Source organism: Crocuta crocuta, unplaced genomic scaffold, assembly GCF_008692635.1.
Source record: "Crocuta crocuta isolate KB4526 unplaced genomic scaffold, BGI_CrCroc_1.0 scaffold131, whole genome shotgun sequence".
Taxonomy (NCBI): domain Eukaryota; kingdom Metazoa; phylum Chordata; class Mammalia; order Carnivora; family Hyaenidae; genus Crocuta; species Crocuta crocuta.
The window spans coordinates 18,605,864-18,620,973 of NW_027528977.1; the positions used below are offsets into that span (position 1 = coordinate 18,605,864).

Genomic DNA, 15,110 nt, shown 5'->3' on the forward strand with positions numbered 1-15,110 from the left:
GAGGTGATGTTTGGTGAGGCCCAGAAAGTTTCTACTTATTGCTGTGTGGTAAAGTATTTATTATTGTGGTTTTCTCAGTTTCATAATTATTTACTGCCGTAAATTTAAAAAAATTTAATGTCTATTTTTGAGAGACAGACAGAGCATGAGCGAGAAAGGGACAGAGATAGAGGGGGACATAGAATCTGAAGCAGGCGGCAGACTGTCAGCACAGAGCCCAATGTGGGGCTTGAACCCACAAACCACGAGATCATGACCTGCTCTGAAGTCAGACAAGTGGCTGAGCCACCGAGGTGCCCCAACTGTTGTGCATTTTAAAATTGTTTACGTGACAAAATTATCATCTTAAGAGACAAGCACAAAGCCACAGGAGTGAGAATGTAACAAAATCATTAAAAGAAATGTAAAAAAAAATTATGTCTTATTAGATTCAGTGCTTTCGAATTAGCATATTGTATCAACAGGGAGCTTCTAAGAAAAATCACAGTGTAATCCCATGTAATTGGTACTGGGAATAGCAAGCAAAACAAAGATACACTTGTCCTCATGGAGTTCATAGTCCAGCTGGAGAGACAGATATTAATCCACTAATGACATTAATCCATGTACGATGACAACAGCGCTAAGTGCTATAAAGTGAAATCTAGAGGGCCACAAGAAATGTAGGGCAGAAGAATCAGCCCAGGCTGGGGAGGGTAGAGAGGTAGTCAGAGGATGAAGCCATGAAGAAGAGCCAGCAGCTGAAACATGAAGGATGGACCCCCCAGGTAAAAGACCCATGAGGAGCGAGTGGAAGGGGAGAGGGGTGGAGGTGGAGGAGCAGAGTGATTTCTGTCTATGCCAAAAAGTCTTATGGCTAAAAGTGGGATGGCATCTAAGAGAGACTTACAGAAAGCCATTTTTTCCCACGTGAAGAGAATTTGAAAATGTGCCTGTTCTGTTAGTTAAGCAAAAATGGCAAACCTATGATATGAGTATTTCTTCTTCTTTCTTCTGTGTTGCTGTCATCCTTTCATGAGTTGAGACACAGCTTTCGAGTGTATCTACACATAGCACTCCAGAAATTCACCAAGGCAAGAAGCAACATATGTGTTAGCCCTATCACAGAGGAAAGGAAACAAGTCTTTATTAATCCAATTGTCTCCAAGTTTTAAGTTCCTTTCAAGTGATAAGTACTCAGTAAACTCTGCATAACTCAAAGCATAAAGAAAGATTATCAAGTATGGTAGTGACAACATAAGTTTATGATGCACTTATTTATTTTTTTAAAAACAAATTCATTGACAACCTACCAACTGCTAAGCATTTATTTCTGGTTCTGGGAGACAGACTCACAATCACAACAGAAACAGTCTTTAATCTTATGAAGTATACATGTTATGGGGGGGCCGAAGGAAACCATAATAATATAATTTAACCAATAAATAAAAATAATAGATTGTGATAAATGCTGTAAAGACAACAATGGAGCAATGACAGAATAACGGAAGTTGGTTTAAAAAAGCCCTCTCTAATTAGATAATATCTGAGCTGAAACATGAAGAAAAGATAAGAACAAGTGCACTTTGGAAAGCATAGTTACAGCGATTCAGGCAAAGGAAGGGCTGGGATGCTCCCTGAAGAGTAAGAGGCTCCTGTTGTTGACTGGAAAGTGGTGAGGAAGCAGGAGAGAAGTATATCATGGGTCCTGATAATTAAGGAAGAAAAAGTATGCAGGGACATTTAGGTCTAGATCAAGAGTTTACATGGTCTTCTGAGGACATAGGGAAGTGAATAAAGGATCTAAGGCACAGAAGTAACATCTTTGGGTATATGTTTTACAAAGACCTTTCTGAATGTTTGGCGGAAAGAGACTGCGTTGCAAAGGGACGACTTAATAGCAGGAAAATACACACAATACCAATGACCACATGTCTCTGTAAATAGAGAATGTATCTCTTTGTCTTGGCTGCAAGGGAAAAATGAAATAAAGCACAACATGTCCACATACTGAGGTTAAAGAGAAATATTTGCCAGATAAAGATTATGGCATCATCATGTTCTCTAACAAACAAACAAATGAATGAATCAAACCCAAACATCAACTGAGGCATTTGTTTGTATACGACTTACAAGCATTGTGAGTAGACCAAAGAATACCTATTTTTAAACAGGATCCTTTGATTTGATCTATTACTTGTAACAATCCTATCCCTAATTCCCATTCCATCAGGCAAATATTTTCATGTTATATAGGCATATTGCTTTGAAAGCAATATTTTTTCTATTACCTGGCATCAAGGAAACATTATGCTTCAGATTAATTTTTTTTGCCTGAACCCCAGAGGAAACTCTTCTAATGATATTCTGATTGATGTCAAGGAATGAATTGCTATAATTCATTCCTGCTATGACAATCTGTGTTCATTTCTCTTCTACAAGAGAGCGCATCTTCTGCTTGTGTCCATCTGACTCTCTACACTGGGCTACCCACTCTCAGGATGTAACCTGGATCCCTGATTTTTGACCGTGGCCTCTTGACTTCTCCCATGTCTCACCATGAGTGTGTACTCTCTTTGGCTTCTGACCTAAGCTTTTCTCATTAGCAGGCACTAATGAGCATTTCAGTCAAAGCAGAGAGAAGACCCTATCACACTTCTTCCTCCTGGAACTTATATATTGCCAGACCTGACCTGCAACACGAAGAAAAGTGGGATCAAATATATATTTACAGATTTGCCACCACACAAAAAGAGATTTTACTTTGGAGATATTTTACTAACTGAGAAGGGCCCATAGCATTTGAATCAAACAAATTTCTACCTTGTTTTCACTGTATTCTTCATAGATCTACTGGAATAAAATGAATATCCAGCCTACTTAGGATATTTATTATATTTCAGACACTGTTCCAAGTTTTCCAGTTTAATCTTGGTAATAAGCCCACAGATGGATTCTTTTGTAATTCCCATTTCACAGGTTGGGAAACTGTAATTTGAAGATGTTAAATAGGTTGCCAGAATTTTACGTTTAGAAAAATAGTAAAGACAATTCATCTCAAGCCTGTATTATTCTAAAAGCCTCACCCTTAACTTAGAAGCAAGTAAAACATGTATTCATCCACGCTATGTGGATGCTTTTATTTTGGTTAAAAAAGATTTATGTCATAATACAAAAATGTATGTTTTAAGGAAAAAGCTTCATGTAGGAGTTGAAAATTTAATTGTTATTAGACCAGCTTATCTAGAAGAAAGATTTTAAAATATTAACAAAAACATTAACTTTCCCCACAGATTATTTTGAGATCAACATAATGTAATAGCAGGCCAGTTGTTCAAATTCCAAATCACCAATCCTTTAGTGTCTAAAACCCAAGTTACACCTTAATACATTCAACTGAATTTTAGTGTCATGGCTAACTTTTCTTACTCCTGAGTGGATTTTCTTTCTGTCTGTCTCTAAACATGAGGGAAAATGTGTATTTCCAAACAAGATGTTATAAAATTTGCAGAATATTAAAAATTCTGCTTCAAGACTAGAAAACTCAGTTTCTTTAATAATTCAAACCTCTGTCTTCCTAGGTGGGCTTCACAATTGCAGTGAAAAGTTAGGAAGCATGAAACTGCCTGCCTTCCCTAGGAAGCAAACTCTTCTTAGCATACCGATCAGAACGTTTTCCTCTTTGTCTTCAATAGATCAATAATATCCAGACTGCCAAAGTACCTAACCAACTGAATACTCTACTTGGGAATACACCCATAAAATGTCTTAAACACAGCAGCTGATACTATCTGCAGGTCATCAATTTCTTAGCTCCTTTGACCATAGTTTACATGAACCTAATATTAAGAGTTCTTATTCTGAGTCTTTTACATTATAGCAATTTTCCTTGGGATTATAGCTCAGAAAGTAAAATGCTCTTTGGGAACTATTTAATTTTCTTCAGCTTGTTCTTTTTCCAACCCCCTCCCCCTCAAATCCCACAGACTTGTCATTTTTAGAGTGATGTATCAGCTTTATCATAAAGTTTATTCTCTATAGGCATGAACAAGCAAAAACAAAGTGAAAGGAATGAACTGAAAAGCAAAAAAAAACAAAAACAAAAAAAACTACTCAGAAAACTGCAAATCTTTAGAAAGCATAGAAACATACAATCCTTCTTGTATTAAAAGAAAATAACAACAGAAACGCCCATCAAAACTCCACAAAAAATACTGAAATGTCTCATGTCACAGGTTCAAAAGTCAGACATCCCCATGTGTTTTTTCAAAAGTAAAATGAATGATCAGAAAAATGATAAATTCCATTTAGCTATTGGATTCTTTGTTGCTTTCAGAGCACTGTTACATATGTTATCTCACTGCCTTTTTAAACCTTTGCATAAATTAATGCAATGTGCAATTTGTCTCAATACTATATTGTGCTTCTATTTTATGGAAGAAGACTGTAAGTAAGATTAGATGTGCAAAAAAGCAAAACAAGCCACTTACTAAATAGAGAAAAGGCATCCATGAAGACAACAAAGTCAAGTTTTGAAAAGAGCACATAATTAACTGCAGCTTGGAACTTTTCCAAAATCTCATTCACCAACTGGCTAACACTTAGACGGAGGCATACCGGGTGACAAGAGCAGCTCTCAGGGTGAGAGCCACCAGTTCAGAGACAGTCAGCCTCATTAGAACACATCAAGTCTTCCTCCAGCATGGACATTTTTTTCTCCAGTGTGAAGGTATAACATATACAACAAAGGAAAATAGCACAATGCCGCTCATGTAACAGAATAGCCAAGTCAGAACGGTTACGTAGACTGAAAAGTGAAACCACACTAGTGGAAAATGTGAACACACAAAACTGAAACATTATGGAGTTTTGGAGGATATGTAGGTCTACATATGGATATCAATATAGTCTTTTTGTAAAGTTTTCTCTTATGAGCTCATTCACTTAAAGAACTTTCTTGAACCACCTACACTCCATGTCTTGGGGCTAAAAGGTGATTAAGACATTGTCTTTTTCAGCAAAAAGCTTTTGGCTGAGAAATGAAACCAACAAGTAGGAGAATTATGATACGTGGTAAATGAAAGTGCATTGAGGACCCTGGAAATCTAGCTCAGCCTAGGAGGAGAGAGGAGAAGCCAGGGATTTTGTTTGTTTGTTTGTTTGTTTGTTTTTCTTTCTGGTTTTTGTGTTTTTTTTTTCTTTGATAAACACAAGTATTTTTTTTTCTTTTTCATGTACATAGACAACAGGCAAGGTTAGAATCTGACTAAAAACAAGAAAAATCCCAAATGAAGCTACTGTTGATTTGCATATTCACTTAGGAACCAGAATTCACAGATGCTTTGATGGGTGAACATGGAAGCAACTCTTTTGGTTTGTGACACATGTGCTGTCATTCCTAGGGATTACTTACAGAAGAGTTTCAACAGGGGCTGCTCTCAAAACACCACACAGAGCCGTCTGGATGTCTTCGTCGAATCTGGAAGACAAGAAAAGCATCGGTTAAAGCTATCAGCTTATGACACAAAGGTAGCGCTGAGAATAAGTGATAGGGAATATCCACACCAAAAAGATCTGCCCACTAAACACAGAGAATGCCAAGGACAGAGGTGGATTAGTGGGTTTATCTCAGAAGTGACAGGTTTCTGCATTTCAGAAGCATCATGCTGGAGTGGGTGATGGAAGAGCTTTATATGAATAAAGCCAAGATCCCCATTCACTGGGAAATCTTGGGCTTCTTTTTTGATCTAAACTCACTTTGGAAATCCTAGATTAAGCTGATAGAACCAGTTTTTCTTCAGTCTCAGTTGTTGCTTCCATGAGGATTTGAGTAGATTCTGAAATGCAATGCCTGTCCCTATCTCCATTAACAAACATGATATGGAAGGTTAAAAATAATAATAATAAATGTCTTAAAATAAAGGCAAAACTTAGAAGAAATAAAAAAACCTCTAGCTTTTAATAGTTTGCTTTCTTCCCAAAGGTCACAGGGACTATTTATTTGTCTTTCTGTTGAATTATTGTATACATTACATTTCATTATTTATAGAGAGTTTATGAGAAAGTCATTATTTGTCTTAGGTTTGGACTTAATTCAGCTCAAAGAAATGAAATGGGAAAGCATTATGAAAGTTACAAAACAGGGCATCTTATATTGTATAGCTATCCCATGAGTATGCCTTTATATTAGGTTCATTTTTCCATGAGAATCTTAGAGAATTTACAACAAACAATGATAACACACTTGCAAATCTCCTTTAATGCTGGTAGCACAAGTTAAAAACGGTAACAACAATAAAATTGCATTTGGGTTTTCTCCAAACGTAAGCATGAGAATGAAGGTGACAAGGTAATATTTAGGAATAGGTACAAGTGTAGAGAAACCTAATGATTTGATCAGCTTTTGCATTGCTTTGGGGCTTTTCTCTGAGTTTTGAGAGGCAATCAGATGAAAACTGTCATTTGTCATAATTGGAAAATACTTAGCAAAGTCTGATATTGAAGCTCTAAACTGTTTCTCACTACATTAGAATTTCTGAAACTACAATCATCAGATAAAAACAGTAGAAATGTAGAGGCAGATGTTTGGGGCTCTATTTCCAAGGTAACTGTATTAACCGCTAACTTTTAGTACATGTTTCTTGGGCCTAGTTTTTAAGAAGGAACCTAAAACCCTCTACATTAAACTGCTTTGATGGGCAGTATAGTTCTCTTTGCCTTTGAAAATAAAATACAAATAATTCAGCACTTAAATCTTCCATAGATGGTTATTTTCCCCCCTCCTATGTTAAAAAACAAAACAAACAACAACAAAAAAACAGGCTCTTTCTAAACAGGACCTCATTAATGTTACTAATTTCATCATAACTATCAACCTTTCAGGACAAATTCAATGCTTGTGATGTACCATCTGCATGAAATTCCCTGTATCTTGATTGTCCAGCAAATTACTGGTCACCAGAGTTTACCAGATAGTACTGTAAAGAAATATACCTATTAGTATGACAGGTCTCATTTACCAGAAGGTATTAAAATCCTGTCAATGTGATTTCCATCAAGAAGGTTTTCAGTGAAATTATAAAAAATGAATGAAGGAAATCAAATGTAGTCACCTAGTTAAATATTCATTTTCTCATCTTTAGGGAGCTGTTTATTATACTTGGAACACCTGGCCTTTCGTAGAACGTTGTCTGGTTTTAAACTTGTTCTCATGCCACAGCAAATTCCAAGAGGCCTAGAAGTTAAACCCACTATTATGAAAAAGCCAAAATAACAAAGTGTCTTCTTTCTTATTCCAGAAATAATTTAAGGAAACTGTGATTCTAAGAAAGAATATCTAGATACTCCTAGAGCTCCAGCTTAGGTAAAGCAGGTGAAGCTCCAATGATGCCAATTTTAAGGAGGTATCACTCAGAGGTGCTGAGTCTAAGCCTGCCTGAAGCTAAGATAAAGGGCTTCCTTAAATTTTGCACCCCAGGCACCTCATTTACTTCCCCATGGTCCTGGCCCTGACTTCTCTGGCATTTGTGATAATGGTACTTAATTTTAAAATTTTACTGATAAACATGAATGCAACAACAAAAAATATTGTTTACCTGTTTAATAGAACCATAAGGGAATATTCTCTACAGTTGCAATTTCAGTAAGAAAACAGGCATTTTGACATATAATAGGGAAAATCAATGCAAAGATCTAAAGTAAGCAGAAGACGTAAGACATGAGGCAAGTGTGAAAAAGGAATGCTTTGCAGCTTATTTCCTAACTTCATCTGTCCCCCATGAGAGACACTGCAGAGAAGTCAAGTCACTGGTGCTAAGGAAAAAAATAATGGAATGGAGGAAGAAAAAAAATAAATAGAAAGAAACAAAGCATAAGTAAGGCAAAGACTTTAATCAAGAAGGCACAGGATTCAGTAAAACAAAATAAAACAGCACAAAGCATAACAAAACAATCAAAAAGCCTTGGTGGAAGGTGGAAAGAAAATGTTTAAAGTAGGCTTTCAGTCCTTGATTCAAATCTGAGCCTTTTCATATTAGGCGAACTCTTTGAAGCAAGTTAATTCCTGTGAAACAGGTCCCTTATCTATCAAGTAAGAATGACAGAAATAGTAATACATCAAAATCACAGCAATCGGAGCCCTATTGAAGGACTGCCCATGTGCCAAGGACTTTGAACAAACGTTACCTAGGTGTTATGACGACAGCCCTGGGACACTGATATTGTTTCTATTTTACCAAAAAGAAATTCTGATGATAACATAAGGCATTAAATTACACACACACACATAGCGTAATGATGACATCATACATGGGCATATATATAAAGCTCTCAGCAAGGCATGGAGTTGTGGAGTCTTAAGGAAGGTAGCTGTTATTATGGTGTATTAAAAATCTGGTAACTAAATACTGTTTTAAAGTAAACAGAAGTTTTTTTAAAAATTTTTAAAATTTGCATCAGCTTAATTTAGTTTATCTTTTACAAGATACCATTCCATTAATGGTTTTAAAAAGAAGCAAAATAGGAGTCAACCAGCATTGTCACAAATCTCTTCCAAAAAGCAAGGACCAGATTCAGAGCTTTGGAAGTCCCGGCCAGTTTATTAATACTTATGAAAATGAAACATCATTGGAGTGTTAGATACAAAGGGTGAAGAGGGGGAACATTAGAGGCAATGGATTTTCATAACAATACAAATGAAATGCTAAGAAGCTTAGCATGCATAGAAGAGCTGTCCTACTGACAGAGCCAGGGCACTAACTGCTGCTGGTGACAAAATCCAGATTCCAGAGACAGAGTTAGAAAACAGACTAAAGAGTTAGGATGGACACCAGGATATACCTGGGCTAGACAACTGTCTTGTCAGAATCAACAAATTTCTTAGGAGTTTGTGAACTGACAAATACAAACAGTCCCTTAAATTGTGTTGGGAGTTATACAATATAGATTTTTTAGCATATAGTTAATATTTTTGAATTATAGGGGCTTCAGGGTTTAGCTTTAGGTGTCTAAGTAGATATTACTTAGAAATATTTTCATTTTTTTCACTCTTTACCTTGGGGATGGATGGGAAGGATGATTTGCCTGCTCAAAAGAAAAGTTTGTAGCCACAGATATGTCATCTATACATAGAGGCCAGGAAGGGAAAGGGGGAAAGAAAGGAAGAAAACAAGGAAACAAAAGAGAAATAGTTTGAAACAGGAAATACTATGGCTGAGCAATTTTGACTTCCCTCTCCTTCCAGGAATATGCTGGAGAAAACTCATCACCAGTCAGGCTGCTGACTTACAACAGTAAACAGGATGTCAAAGGAAATTAGTTGACTGAAAGTTATATATCTTTATAACATCAATGCCAAAACCTCAGAGCAAAAGTTGGATTACCCCAGTCTCATTCCCTATGTGGAAGTTACTGTATTAGCAAATCCAAAAGGTGGAGTCCACAGAACCCAGCAAATTCTTAATGGGTCAAGATTTTTCTTTAAAGGGAACTCCTAGCTCCTTGAGAGGATTTCTTATTCTTTTTTGTTTTATGCAGTGAGAATATGTATGGGATGCCCTTCATTTGTTTTGATAGAACATATTATACCTGAACCTCACCAATCACATATGAGAAGGCAGATGGTTGTGGGTTTGCAATTAGGGAACAAAGTTCCATGTAACCTGAATTATCCTAACCAAAGGCTCTGGGTGAAGAAGGACAGAGGGTAGGTGCAGATGTATTGGTAGCAGGGATATTAGGGAGAAGGCTGCTCTTGACTTTAAAGAAATGGATTATTGGGGCACCTGGGTGGCTCAATTTGTTGAGCATTGGCTCTTCATTTTGGCTCAAGCCATGATCTCATGGTTTGGTTCGTGATTTCGAGCCCCACATCAGGCTCCCACTGACAGTTCAGAGCCTGCTTGGGATTACCTCTCTCTGCCCCTACCCGACTCATGCTATCTCTCCAAATAAATAAATAAACTTTAAAAAAAAAGGCAGAGATTATCTTGCTTGGGGTAAGAATAAGAGTGCAGAGATTTAGGACATATTTTGGAGAACCAAAATCACTATAACATTAGGCTTTCTACCATCACCCTAGCTAGTATTGAAGCCTAAACCCAATAGATTCTAACACAGTATGCTGGTTCTATCTTCTTAGCCTTTTTCAATTATGAAAAGATCTTATTGGAGATTTCATTGTTTGTGTCTCCTACTAGAATTCAAATTCTTAGAGAATTCTGGATTTTGCACCGCTATGCCTCTAATACCAAAGAACAGTGCTCATACCATTAAACAATTAGCAAAACATAGAACCAATACAGCAACAACTGTATTTTAAATGGTATACTGTATTCAAGTTAAAAGTTTGCTACAATATCTGTAAATATTGTATTAATAAATTAATTAATGTATAATTAACATATTATACATTAAAAGTATGTATAATATATATGTGGTTTGAACAAAAATAAAATGAAAATCTATATGACTACAGCTGTCTTATAGAAAACACTGGGGCACCTGGGTGGCTCAGTCAGTTAAGCATCCAACTCTTGATTTTGACTTGAACAGTGATCCTGGGCTTGTGCGATTGAGCCCCACTCTCAGACTCAAAGCTGAGCATGGAGCTTGGAGCCTGCTTAAAATCCCCTCTCTTTCTCTCATGCTCTCATTTGCTCTCTCTAAAATAATAATAATAGTAAAAGAAATAAAGCATTGCCGTTATCTGTGAAGTTCTCTTGCACAAAGGCAAGCTCAGCCCATAAAATCAATATAGGTCCCTCCCTTTCTCTGAATATAGTCTTTCCTTTCTTGTCTTTTTTCTCAATTGGCCAGATTTCCAAAAGATAAAAAGTATTAAATAATGTGGTACTCTGGTTAGAGTTATAGATGTAAACTTTTCTGATTATATGTCCCATCAATAGCTATTTTATCATATGATTATGTAGATATCTTTGAATTATGTATTTACTATGCAATATATTTATACATAATAAAACCTATAAAAAGGCAATAAAGTTTATTTTTAGAAAAAGATGAAATCAAAGTATTTCATAAATTATATTTATATATTCATTATGCAGAATTTATTCCCCCAAAATAATTTTTGCATTAAATACAGTGTCATTAGCATAATTATTAGCATTACATCCATGAAATCTAAAATGTTCTATGATTTTGGTTATCACTAAAAAAGGGAAAATACTGCCAATTTAACTATCACAGGCTACCCGTCAAATGTAAGGTACACCTGTAACTTCAGAGATGTTAAAATGGACACTTTATAGCCAATATAGTACAATAAATTTTTTAAGGTAGAATCCAATTGAATATAGTTTTTTAGCTTTAGGATTGTATTTTAAAACTGTAGTATAACACTGTAACTACCTGGTTTTAAGATTTTTTAATTCTAACATTAGGTTTCATAGCTGTCTTAGATAGGAGAAAGAGACTTTACAGAAAAAAAAAATATGTAGTTATGTATACACACACACATACATAACATACATATATGTGTGTACATTATTACATATAATAGTTAAATACACATTTTCTATTTCATATATTTGTATAGATATAGACAGATCCAAATCTAAGAAAGAAAACATTGGATCATTTTTTCAATAATAAAATCTTCTTAATCCAATCTACCGTTTAGAGAAGGTTTTACTATTGCATTGCAAAATCTCAGAAATTAATGCATTTTAAAAGTTTGTAAGTGACTTATAAATGAACTGAAGGTACCTATTTGGGAGATGCTTAAGCTTGAATGATTCTGTAGCTAAGTTTGCTATGTGTGCACATGTGCACTTATATGTGTAAAAGAGATTGATCTTAGATATTTTTCTTCCTATATATTACACACTTCGGTTTTCAGAATGGAATAAAAGGCTTTTAAGCATCCAGTTTCAAAATGTTTTCTTCATAGCACAAAAATATTCACTTTCACAGTGAATGTTAAACATCATCTTTACTTTGAAAAAACCATTTTTAGTTAACATCTTATCAGGCCTTACCAGATCTTAATGGCTTTAGCTCATAAAGTGGCTGAAGAAGACTATAATGGGGTAGGAGTATAGCTACTTCTGTCGTGTTCACTTATACTCATACTATTAATGTTATTTATTACCTCTATTTCTTTACCAGTGTCTTCTAACAGCAGCTGTCAATTGTCTAAAAGTTTATCAAACAATTCTTTTTTTTTTTTTTTTAATTTTTTTAGAGACAGAAAGACTGCAAGCAGGGGAGGGGCAGAGAGAAAAAGAGAGAGAGGTGGGGAGGGGGAGAGAGGGAGAAGGAGAGAGGGAGAGAGGGAGAGAGAGAGAGAATCACAAGCAGGCTCTGCACTGTCAGCACAGAGCCCAATGTGGGGCTCAAACTCCTAAACCATAAGATCACGACCTCAGCCAAAATCAAGAGCCAGACACTTAACTGACTAAGCCACCAGGAGGCCCATAATTCTTATTTTTAATAAAACCCTAACATACCATGTTGAAAGTAACCAAAAAAGTTGGTGCTACTGTGAATTGCTCCACCATGTAGAAAGATTAGCCATTCCCCAAAAAGCCCATGAGGTAAGACACATCATTATCTGATACATGCAATGAAAATGGGCACCATGCCAATGGGTATGTTAAATCTAGAAAAGCACAACTGCTTTCTCATCTTAATACAGGAATAATTTTAAGGAGAAGTTCTAATGTCACTTTCTGAAACTTGGTGAATGGTCTTGCATGTGTCCCTGGCTAAGCACATCCTTTGGTGGGTATGATTGGACCAAGACTGGATTTTGAAATGGGTCCTAGAGGTTGCAAACTTAAGCCTATCAGTGTGGGGTACCTGGGTGACTCAGTCAGTTGTGTCTGACTCTTGATTTCAGCTCAGGTCATGACCTCATGATACAGGAGATCGAGGCCCACATCAGGTTCTGTGCTGACAGCCTGGAGCCTGCGTGGGATTCTCTCTTTCCCTCTCTCTCTCCCCCTCTCTTCCTCAAAATAAGTAAATGAACATTAAAAAGATAAAATACAGGGGCATCTGGGCGACTCAGTTGGTCGAGCATTCGACCTCATCTCGTGTCATCTCACAGCTCTTGAGTTCAAACCCTATGTCTGGCTCTGTGCTGACAGCTCAGAGTCTGGAGCCTGCTTCAGATTCTGAGTCTCCCTCTCTCTCTGCCCCTCCCCTGCTCGTGCTCTGTCTCTCTCTCAAAAAAGAAATAAACATTATTTTTTTAAGTAATAAAAAGTAAAAAATTAAATAAAAAGCCTACGGGTGCCAGTTTTACCATGTAAATAGGGAAAATGGGCTGGATTTTGGCAAAACAGACAGTGCACGGCTCATCTAAGGAGGCGACTCCTACAGACCTATATTCCTAGAAATGAATTTTAATGAGAAACTGGGTAGCCATGTGTTTATATGCAACCTGCCTATGTTAAAAGCTGAAAATAAATTCAAAGTTTTTAAAAATGCTAATGGACCAAACCAAAAGCATTTGTGGGCTGCATTTATCCATGGAGCTGCCAGTTCATATTTTAAAACTAGAAATAAAACAGAACATACAGAAAAAAAGAGCAAAAGAACCTGAAAAAGAAGAAGAGAGATAAGACAAGGAAATATGTTCCAAGGAGAGTACTAAATCAATTGTCTTGACATTGTGAAATAAATATCAGTGTGAAAGGTTTTTTTCTATTTTAATTAAGAAATTCCCCTTATGAAAATAAAATTAAGGAGAAATTTCAAGAGGCTCTTAGAGGACATTCTCTTTATTTTGAAAAGCGTTTTATAGAAAGCTGATCCAGGATATATAACATACAAATCCATTCCTAAGAATGCTGCATAAGAACAAATTTAACTGTGAGATATTAACTGTATATTAGAAGAGTTAACACAATTCCTTCCTTACCCTCGTCTCTCCTTACTTGCCTGAGTGTCCTCCTCTTTCTCTTTCTAGTGAGTAGGAAAAGTTGCCTTTTAAAAGTTACTGTTACATGCAATGAGTTCGCTCATACAGTTCTTGAGTTGGCTTCTAAAAATTTAGTATATTGAAGGTAAATTCATGTAAAAAGAAAATAAAATGAACTATTGTGGTCATGCAAACTATTATTATTATTATAGACTAGGCAATCAATCAAGTTTCAAATCATGTACTCCTTTTTGGTACTAATACTGTAAATTGCTGCTTTATAAAAAGCACTCTTGCCAATAAATAATTTATTCATATTTTAACGCTGTTGTCTTCGCAACACATTCATCATAACAGATTTGTTTTTTTTTCCAATGTGTATTGGAACAGGGCCAACAAGAAATGTTCGTAAAAATATGACCTTCCTCATTTTTTCCCAATGAGATGATGTAAAGAGAGGAACCCAAATAATCTAAACAATGTTTAACACCTTTAGCATCTGTTGGAAAGCAAAAATGAAGACTAATGTTCTCCTAGATAGCTCATTCAATGTTTATCTTGATGACTAGAAAACAAGCAGCCGAACAGCCATTGAACTGAATTACAATAAAATATACGTTTTTCAGAGAGAGGAGCACAAAATCAGTTTTCATTTGGCATGCTAAGTATGCTATATTTGAACAGAATGTTACATATTCATTTCATTCATCATTTAAAGGCAGATAATCAGGAAGTCATTACGTGGCCTGCATTGGGCAGCTATTCAATTAGAGAATAATTGAGCACTCTGTAATTCAGCCAAGGCTGACAGGTTGGGAATGCATAATATTCACCCGAGGTATTTTGCATGTGAGGAAAAGGAAGGGGAAACAGTATTCTCTGGTCAAAACAGGGACCTGGGATAAAAGACTTAAAACAAAAAAACCCACAAAGTTGTTACTTTACTCTTTGTTGTTGTTCTGTTCAGAAAGTTTTGCAAATCAGCAATTTATCAGTTTTGGTAACTTATTTGAGAAATCAGTCTTTCTGCTCTCAAAAGACTTGATGTGGCATTTTGGGTCATACTTGCCATCTTTCTATGGTATTCCAGACTGACTGCTGACTGTTCAAAGACTCTTAGAAATGAAGACGGTGAGTTAAGGCAAAACAGACATGCTAACAAATAAACACAAACCTGATTTTTATCCAGGACTTTGTGGGAAGCTAGGACTGGAAGTTAAGTTCAGAAGTGGATAAAGTAGACCAA

General features: G+C 36.0%; 1 protein-coding gene across 1 annotated transcript in view; it reads right to left on the bottom strand.

Moving 5' to 3' along the window:
• The window catches only part of TENM2 (teneurin transmembrane protein 2), a 3,267,991-nt gene that overhangs the window by 1,554,829 nt on the left and 1,698,052 nt on the right, over positions 1-15,110 (bottom strand). Inside the window, exon 10 of the mRNA XM_077757352.1 lies at positions 5,393-5,458. The gene's annotated coding sequence lies outside the window, so the exon portion shown is untranslated. The remainder of the gene's footprint in view (positions 1-5,392; positions 5,459-15,110) is intronic.